General features: G+C 39.5%; 1 non-coding gene across 1 annotated transcript; it reads left to right on the forward strand.

Annotated features, from left to right (window-relative positions):
* Positions 1 to 1437: 1437 nt before the first annotated feature.
* On the forward strand, positions 1438 to 1509 carry Smp_tRNA_01971_Pseudo_TTG.1.1. Its single transcript has one exon. It is a non-coding gene (tRNA).
* Positions 1510 to 9383: the final 7874 nt, after the last annotated feature.

Consider the following 9383-nt stretch of genomic DNA (forward strand, 5'->3'; position numbering starts at 1 on the left):
GCGAACAATATTGTTTTCAATTAGATCGTCATTAGGCTTTACTCTATTACATATGAATATTTATACTCATAAGGGGATTTTGTGGAGATTTCAGGATTTTCATAGTTGAAAGCGTGAGTCGATTGAAGCTAGACCACCATGGAAAACTTGGAAGCACTGGACGGCCGTTTCGTACTACTATGGGACTTCTCAGCAGTGCGCATCCACGATCCCGCACTCGCGAGATTCGAACCCAGGACCTATCAGTATCGCACCAGAGCACTTAACCGATAGACCACTGAGCCGGCTGTCATCCAACGGTGTTAATGTCTAACTTCAACCAATCCACGATTTTGAACAACCGTTCACCAATTGTCTTCAATGAGTTGATATCTCTACAACAGACCTGGTTGAACTCCACTGGTCACTGCTTCTCACTAGAACTCCAGGAAATATCTCTTGAAGTCAGTCACTTCTGAGGAGTCCCATAATAAAACGAAACGGCCGTCATGTGCTTCCAGGTTTTCCATGGTGGTCTGGCTTCAATTGACTCATGATTTCAACTATGAAAATATTTATACAACAATGTCAGACTAGTCAAGGCTATTTGAGTCAATAATCATAATGAAATAAATTACGTGACCGCACATAATAGGTAAAAGTATAGGTTGGTAGTGGGAATTCAGGTGTACTGATAGTAGTAAGAATAATAAAATACAACAACAAAAGTCTTGTCAATCTTACGTTGACTTTCTTGAGTCGACCAGCGATGTCCAATCAAACGAAGGATAAGTTACCTGAGTTAGCCTCCTCAATGTGCATTTGCGAATTCAGCTGTTCCTGCAGAGATAACTATATCGGGAGTACCACCAGGCAATTTAACCAACGAATGTGTGAACATCTACCAGTACAGTTTGTGAAGAGCCAGATAAAAACAATACGCAGTTCTATTTTGGCACATCTAATTGACAACGGTCACAATATAGATAAATTGGGATCATTTCGAGTGATTTATCGTATACCTCCATCACTTCCCAACGGAGTTCGATCCCGTCTCCTACATAAAGCTGAAGCCGCAGGAATTCGTACATTTAACCCCAATTTATGTATACGGAAGGAACTCGTGACTCCCCTATCTCTTTCATAACCGGATATAACTTAAGATTATTTTCATATCCGGCATTTGTTTGTAATTTTCCGTTTGTATTCTTCCCTATCTAATTATTTACATACTTCTTATTACGTAATGGTTTCAATGTGTTTTGATGATTATTTTAAGTCTATTTATCCACATTTGAACTACTATTTCCAATGTTGTAACTATTGATAAGACTTTTGTTGTCGTATATGACCAACAAACTGTTTGATTTAATAAATTCATTTAGTATTGTTTGTTTCAATCTTCCCATTGATGTTTAGGACTGCAACTGGTCAGTCTCTAATTGACATATGTGCGGGACTCAGTGGCCGAGTGGATAACGCAGTGGCGTTTGAAGCGAAAGGTACTGGGTTCGAGTCCCAGAGTGATCATCAACTCTGAGATGCACGTACATCCAGCTGACGAGTCCGAAATAGGGCGAAACGCGCTTTCTGAATTCCACTGTTAGCCACTATCCATCTTTGTTTGATTTAATAGTTTGTTACAATTTATTAGATTTAATCGTCATTATGGCTTTTATTCAAAAATAAATACTGAAAACACAATGTCAAAAATTTCGCCTTAAATACAGTTGGTAATTCAAAACACTTTGATATAAGAGTATTGATACATTGGTGCATTAGAAAATGTCGGTCAATTATAATGTAAAAACTTAAACAATGAGAATAAGTTGCTCATTTATGTAATATAATTACGAATATTTTCTATATATTGGATTATTATTATTATGAAATTGTGCAACTAAATCAATGCAATACGAGGCCGACCCGTGGACGGGGTTGAGCAAGCTTACAGCACACGTCCGGAGGTGAAAAATACAGGTAATTTCATTGGTCTCAGTTTAGAGACCGTTGCAGAAATTACACTGCAAAGAACAGATACTACACATGATCTTAGCTCAGAGAGCCAAGAAGCCCTCGTGCGGCCGAGAATGGGGAGAGTCCGCTCTCACTCTCCGAATTCTCCCACATGACCATGAGTATATAGCCTCTGCCACACAAGTCCTACTCACTGCCTTCTCACACCACGGGTGTTGTTTACGAAATTGAGAGGACGAAAAGTGAATGTCAGGTGCTTTAACCGGGTTGGTGGACACGGAAAGTCCAGCTAGAGGAGTTGGAAAACCCTCATTCCAAACCAATGGTGTATATGAGCTCCAGTATCCTGAGGAAACAAATGGTGTATGAATCAATTTTTGGTCACCGGCTACCATGGGACCGTATCTCCTTACGATGCTCCACTGCCTTGTGGACTAGACCTTTAGGTCAAAGGCTCGGGGTGTGGCTCCCTAAGAAAACCACCTGCTTCAGTTTGAGCATCTGGGCAGTATCACAGCCGTCACACAAATCAAATGAAATTTGTGTGGCGCATATATATCTGGTGCCCCTTTGTACCAATATTTGTGTTTAAATAAATAAATAAAACCAATTTAGATTATGTTGCATTAAACATTGACAAACTGGTTCGTTCTAAAAATCAGATTTTATGAAATATATTTTGTGGTATCATACTGAGTAAGGAACTAAGATAATTTCTTAAGACATCATATCTTAATCAAATATATTCGATTGAGAAATTAACGTTATCCTTTTTAACTATGAGGCATTATCACGGGACGTATAATACGGAAGCTAGAACTTTTGGAACTATTATTTTGATTATAATTAAATAAAGACATGCTGATATTTCTGTATTCTTTTCATTGTAAGCTTTCAGCGGACCTACTAACTGTCACCATAGATTTGATAATCTCGAATTACTGCTAGCTGTTTATGTGTTGTTTACTTCGCTGTCGTTTATGCGGTGGTTGAGGTATGATTTCTTATTTTGGTGTGCTGTGCATTCTGATAAGTCGTATATGTAAGCTGTTTTTTATCTAGTTGTTTATGCTAACTGGGTGGCTAAAGTTTAGTAAAGACATGCTCGGCTGTGGACTCAAAAGTGAGAATAAAGAAAGTGTTGAAGATAGGCGGACCAATAGGAACGTGGATTATGATACCACAAGGCTAATCATACCAGTCAGGACGTAGAATTGGTCGAGTTAAGGACATTAGACTACAGACGTAATAGTAAACGCGGGGTAGGAATATCGTAATCAGAATACCGATTGAAGAGTTTGGCATGTGATATCAATGAACATCTCAAGGCAAAAAAATATCTAGAAGGTCGATCTGTTTTAATGAACATGTTCCTCTCTGAAGCAGCAATTTACGATATGGAAATTTCCTTTTATGTTGATACAAAACGATAGACTATCATGAAATCCATATTGGTACTGAGGGTTAGGTACTCAAGTTCAGGTGACCCTATCTGTTGTCTTCATTTGTCTGGATTTTGAATAAGACTACATATCAATCTTCTGAGTAAGTGTAAAAATAAAAAAGCCGTTAGTAATCAACAGAAACAGTCACCAAGAAAATAAGTGCCATAAAACGATGAGGTTTCAGAAAATTAGATTGAAATGTGCTTTCTAGAAACTTAACTGATTTTAATGTATAACACAAAGTATTCATTGAACTGATCGCAAGTGGAATAATATATTTACGAATTTACATGAACGTAAGGAAGTAAATGCTGACGATAGCTTGGTCGAAGTTTCTTCAAAGATTCAACAGTATATTACTGGACGCCGAAACATAAATGAGAAGTTTTCATAAATTTGATCATCACTCATGAGGTGAATATCTTTCTTCCAAGGGCTAAAATGTTTCTAATTAAGATCATGACATGTATCAATTATTTGTGAAATTGACATTTGCTTATACAGTAGTCATTGTTAACGATACCACTTAACTAATGATACATGTACCTATCCAGTTTCTTGTTGCGTTCATGCCTATTAACGACTCAAGATTTAAATTTATTGGTTGAGATCTGAATTAGGAATTAAAAACATTCGTAAATGAAATTTCTCCCGTATCAAGTATCCGATATTTAGCGTAGTCATGTTCCTAAACTTGATTAGACTCCAGATTAAGTTTGATTCAAAAGTTCACTTCTAGAGTTCCAACATAAAGCGTCATGTTTTCAAATTATCTCACTTTTGAAAACGGTTACTCATAGTTTTAGATGATTATGGAGAGTGTATTTAATCTACAGTCTGCAAATAATTACAATGTTTAAAATCAATACTTGCTATAAAATATGTCCTATCCTTTAAAATGATTGAATACATTTCACATAATAAAGACTCATCAATTCAACTACTACAATCTCCACATTTTGATAATAATCATATGCTCACTAGTGACTAGCTTCAATATGGATTTCCTGGAGTTCTAATACGAAACCGTGACCAGCGAAGTTCAACCCGCATCGGATGGAGACAGTTAACCATCTCAGACAATTGATGAATGGTTGCACAAGATCATGGATAGACTAGAGTTACACATTAACACTGTTGGATGCCCACTCAGTGGTCTAGAAGTTAAGCGTTCGCAAGCAAGATCGGGGGTCCTTGGTTCGAATCCCATTTGTAGGGGCGTTTGTTGTATCCCATGGAGATTTATGAATGGTAACTTTTGAGGGCTATTTATGGACCAATATGATATGTATATTTCCTATTGTATATTTGCTAAGTAAACTATTCAAATTCATGTTCCTTTTATTATAAGCTTCATTTTGAACTATAGACTATTATTATACGATTTACCATTCTTGAGTTATCCCTAGTCCATTAATTACAGTTCCCCTTATTCATAGCAACATTTGGCTAAATCTTGTACAAATGTATTTTTCTATTTTATGGTACGATGTGGTCTGTTTGGTTGGTATATAAACCCAGTATGTTTGTGATTAATGATTCATATTGCAGAGACTGTTATTGGTGTTCTGGACTTCACTGGCTGGGCCAGACACAAAGCAGGACTGATAAGTACTCAAGACTGCTCATACGGCCTTTGTGTATCATCGCTCCGATCGATAATTCGCTCTTCTCTCAGCACGTTCATATATCAAACAGGACACGCACGCACCCGCACGTTATAACAGCGTTGATGCGTACTATTGAGGAGTCCCATACTAGAACGGAACTGCCGTCCAGTGGTCTAGCTTATATCAATTCATGAATTCAACCATCGAGATTACTACAATTTCCACAAATCCACATTCTGATAATAAAAGACAAAAACGAACAGTTCATTATACTCATAAAGTCTATTTATAATAGGTACACATGAAAATAAGAAATGCATATTCATTGAAACAAGATGGAAAAAATGAAATCATAAAATGACAAGAAAACAAAACGAAACAACAAAAGAAGATTCTTGACATTCAAGAAAAAAAAGAATCTGTACAAATTCAACAAATTTTTTGTTTGTTTAATGTTGTGTAGGTTTTAAAAATAAATTAATTTTATTACAACAAATTTTATTCAATGTAATTCGATGTGTACTTTTATCCTTCAATTGAACAATGAGCTATTTTTTTTAAAAAAAAGAAAAAGAAGTTATTGTTTAAACAGTAAGTTGAAAGATTCAAGTCCAACTCTACTTAAATAAAGTGACATAAGAACACGGCTACTGTGTCAATTGGATCAAGATCCTAAACACACCCTTAGTGACATGGCCAGTGAATACCAAAGCCTCATTAATCTGAAACGAGACACGATTATGATTCAGAGTGATGGGTTTAGTCGATCTGAAGTACGAGTAGTGCGACAGACACTTAACCAAAATAAATGTGCCCCTGCTACACTCAGTCCATCTCACTCCAGCTCAGTCCGACAGACTAAAACAAATCCCCCTGTTCCTTGCTGGCACTGTGGTGCACGACACTATGTACGAAACTGCCCATTTAGGCAACATCAATGCAGGGAGTGTAAGGTCGTCGGTCATAAAGATGGGTTTTTTCTTAAGAGGAAGCCGAACCGATCCAGAAGTACCAGAAAGACTGTTCCTAAATTCTGTACCACTTCGTTGAGCCTTGTATCTTCTTGTCAAAGCTCGTCACTAGGCGAGAGGAAATTCATTACCCCTAATATTAATGGACATTCGTTTAGATTGAAGATAGATACAGCATCAGATGTCACCATCCTCTCACGTAAAAATTGGACCAGAATGAACAGCACAAGCCCGCAGTGAACAACACAAAAGCCTCGTACCGCATGTGGTAATTACCTTCAATTGTCAGGACAATTGGAATGTAAAGTTACTTTCCAGGATTCGTCGTTTACTGGGGTATGTCATATAACGCCAGCTGAAATTAGCTGATTTCCCGTGAAATACCATATGCCACCTGGTATCACAACCATATGACACTGAATCATATACGAGGAAACTAATGACGCAGTTTTCATCTATTTTCCAACCTCGATTGGGACGGTGTTCTGTCATGAAAGCAACGCTTCGTTTGAAATCTGGGGCTAAACTGTTATAAACAATAGAAGATGCTTGTTATAACGCTGGTGGTTTCTTGTTATAACAGTCCTTTCACTTTCTACACGTATGTGGGACGTTAATTTACCTTAGACGAATATCTACACTAGATTCCCACCCAGTGTCTATTCTACAGGACTTCAACACAACTCAGATCAAGAACACGAGGTTAGCCTGACTATAACGTCAATATATTTCCACACCAAAATCCGACACAAGAACAGTCAATCAATAAGTGTCCATCAACAAGAAACAGTTAATACATAATAAGGATAGGGGAATATATATAACACATATAACACCTGTCATGCTATCTAATGTCTGACTCATCAAAACAACCAATCATTGTCATTCTCGCCCACACATCATAAACCTGTCTTCCGTCCCAAAAGACCTGTACCTTATGCAACGTTACCAACAATAGATGAAGAATTAAATCGCCTTCAACAACAAGGGGTTATTACTCCCGTTTCTACTGTGCTTGGGCAGCACCGATAGTGGTTATCAAGAAGGCCAACGACACGATACGAATATGTGCTGATTTTTCTACAGGTCTCAATGCAGCTCTGGAACAACATCACCATCCTTTACCAGTTCCTGCAGATTTGTTTACCATGCTGAATGGGGGAAAATTCTTCGCAAAACTGGATCTTGCTGATGCTTACTTGCAAGTTGAAGTAGACGAAGCATCGAGGGAGCTGCTTACTATTGACACGCATCGTGGGTTATTTCAGTATAACCGTCTACCTTTCCGTGTCAAGACTGCCCCATCTATTTTCCAAGAATTAATCGACACTCTTATCTGGCATCCCGGGAGTCGCGGTTTACCTTGGTGACATTCTAATTGTTGCGACAACGTTAGAACAACTACAGGAACGAACGATATTGGTACTGAAACGCATCAGTGAAAACGGGTTCCGGTTACGTCCTGAGAAATGCCAAATCTTATTGCGGTCGGTAAAGTATTTGGGCTTTATTTTTGATGCTGACGGCCGCAAACCGGATCCTGAAAACGTTCGAGCGATAAGAGAGATGCTCACGCTTACGAATATCTTCGCACTACGTTCCTTCATGGGACTGGTCTCTTATTATGCCGCGTTCGTCCCTTCGATGCATGACTTCGTGCCCCACTGAATGGTCTGCTGGGCAAGAACAGTACGTGGATCTGGAATAAAGAGTGTGATACAGCATTTTGTAAACTGAAGTCCATCATCAGCTCGAAATTGTTATTGACGCACTACGATCCACTCACGCCGATCATCGTAGCTGCAGATGCTTCAGCGTATGGCTTAGGTGCCGTCATTTCACATCAGTTTCCAGACGCATCAGAGAAAGCTTTTATGCATGCATCCCACACTCTGACCCCTGCAGAAAAGAAGTACAGCCAGATAGAGAAGGAGGCTCTCGCACTTGTGTTTGCTGTTCGCCGTTTCCACAAGTTTCTGTACGGTCGGAAATTTACACTTCTTACAGACCACAAGTCTCTGCTCGCAATTTTCGGGTAAAAGTTTGGCATACCAGCCCACGCTGCAAATCGTCTTCAGCGATGGGCCTTGGTACTCTTGGATTATGATTTCGAAATCCGATACCGACGCACCCAACAATTCGGTCAAGCAAATGCTTTATCACGAGTCAATAATGATCGTTTTGAGGCTGAGGAAAACATAGTAATCACATCTTTGTCAGCTGAAGACCACGCGGATTGTAATCTGACAACCGACAAGGATGATCACTAATGACTCGTGAAAAAGCATTTGCTTGACCGAATTGTTGGATGCGTCGGTATCGGATTTCGAAATCATAATCCAAGAGTACCAAGGCCCATCGCTGAAGACGATTTGCAGCGTGGGCTGGTATGCCAAACTTTTACCCGAAAATTGCGAGCAGAGACTTGTGATCTGTAAGAAGTGTAAATTTCCGACCGTACAGAAACTTGTGGAAACGGCGAACAGCAAACACAAGTGCGAGAGCCTCCTTCTCTATCTGGCTGTACTTCTTTTCTGCAGGGGTCAGAGTGTGGGATGCATGCATAAAAGCTTTCTCTGATGCGTCTGGAAACTGATGTGAAATGACGGCACCTAAGCCATACGCTGAAGCATCTGCAGCTACGATGATCGGCGTGAGTGGATCGTAGTGCGTCAATAACAATTTCGAGCTGATGATGGACTTCAGTTTACAAAATGCTGTATCACACTCTTTATTCCAGATCCACGTACTGTTCTTGCCCAGCAGACCATTCAGTGGGGCACGAAGTCATGCATCGAAGGGACGAACGCGGCATAATAAGAGACCAGTCCCATGAAGGAACGTAGTGCGAAGATATTCGTAAGCGTGAGCATCTCTCTTATCGCTCGAACGTTTTCAGGATCCGGTTTGCGGCCGTCAGCATCAAAAATAAAGCCCAAATACTTTACCGACCGCAATAAGATTTGGCATTTCTCAGGACGTAACCGGAACCCGTTTTCACTGATGCGTTTCAGTACCAATATCGTTCGTTCCTGTAGTTGTTCTAACGTTGTCGCAACAATTAGAATGTCACCAAGGTAAACCGCGACTCCCGGGATGCCAGATAAGAGTGTCGATTAATTCTTGGAAAATAGATGGGGCAGTCTTGACACGGAAAGGTAGACGGTTATACTGAAATAACCCACGATGCGTGTCAATAGTAAGCAGCTCCCTCGATGCTTCGTCTACTTCAACTTGCAAGTAAGCATCAGCAAGATCCAGTTTTGCGAAGAATTTTCCCCCATTCAGCATGGTAAACAAATCTGCAGGAACTGGTAAAGGATGGTGATGTTGTTCCAGAGCTGCATTGAGACCTGTAGAAAAATCAGCACATATTCGTATCGTGTCGTTGGCCTTCTTGA

This window comes from Schistosoma mansoni, chromosome 3, assembly GCF_000237925.1.
Source record: "Schistosoma mansoni strain Puerto Rico chromosome 3, complete genome".
Taxonomy (NCBI): Eukaryota; Metazoa; Platyhelminthes; class Trematoda; order Strigeidida; family Schistosomatidae; genus Schistosoma; species Schistosoma mansoni.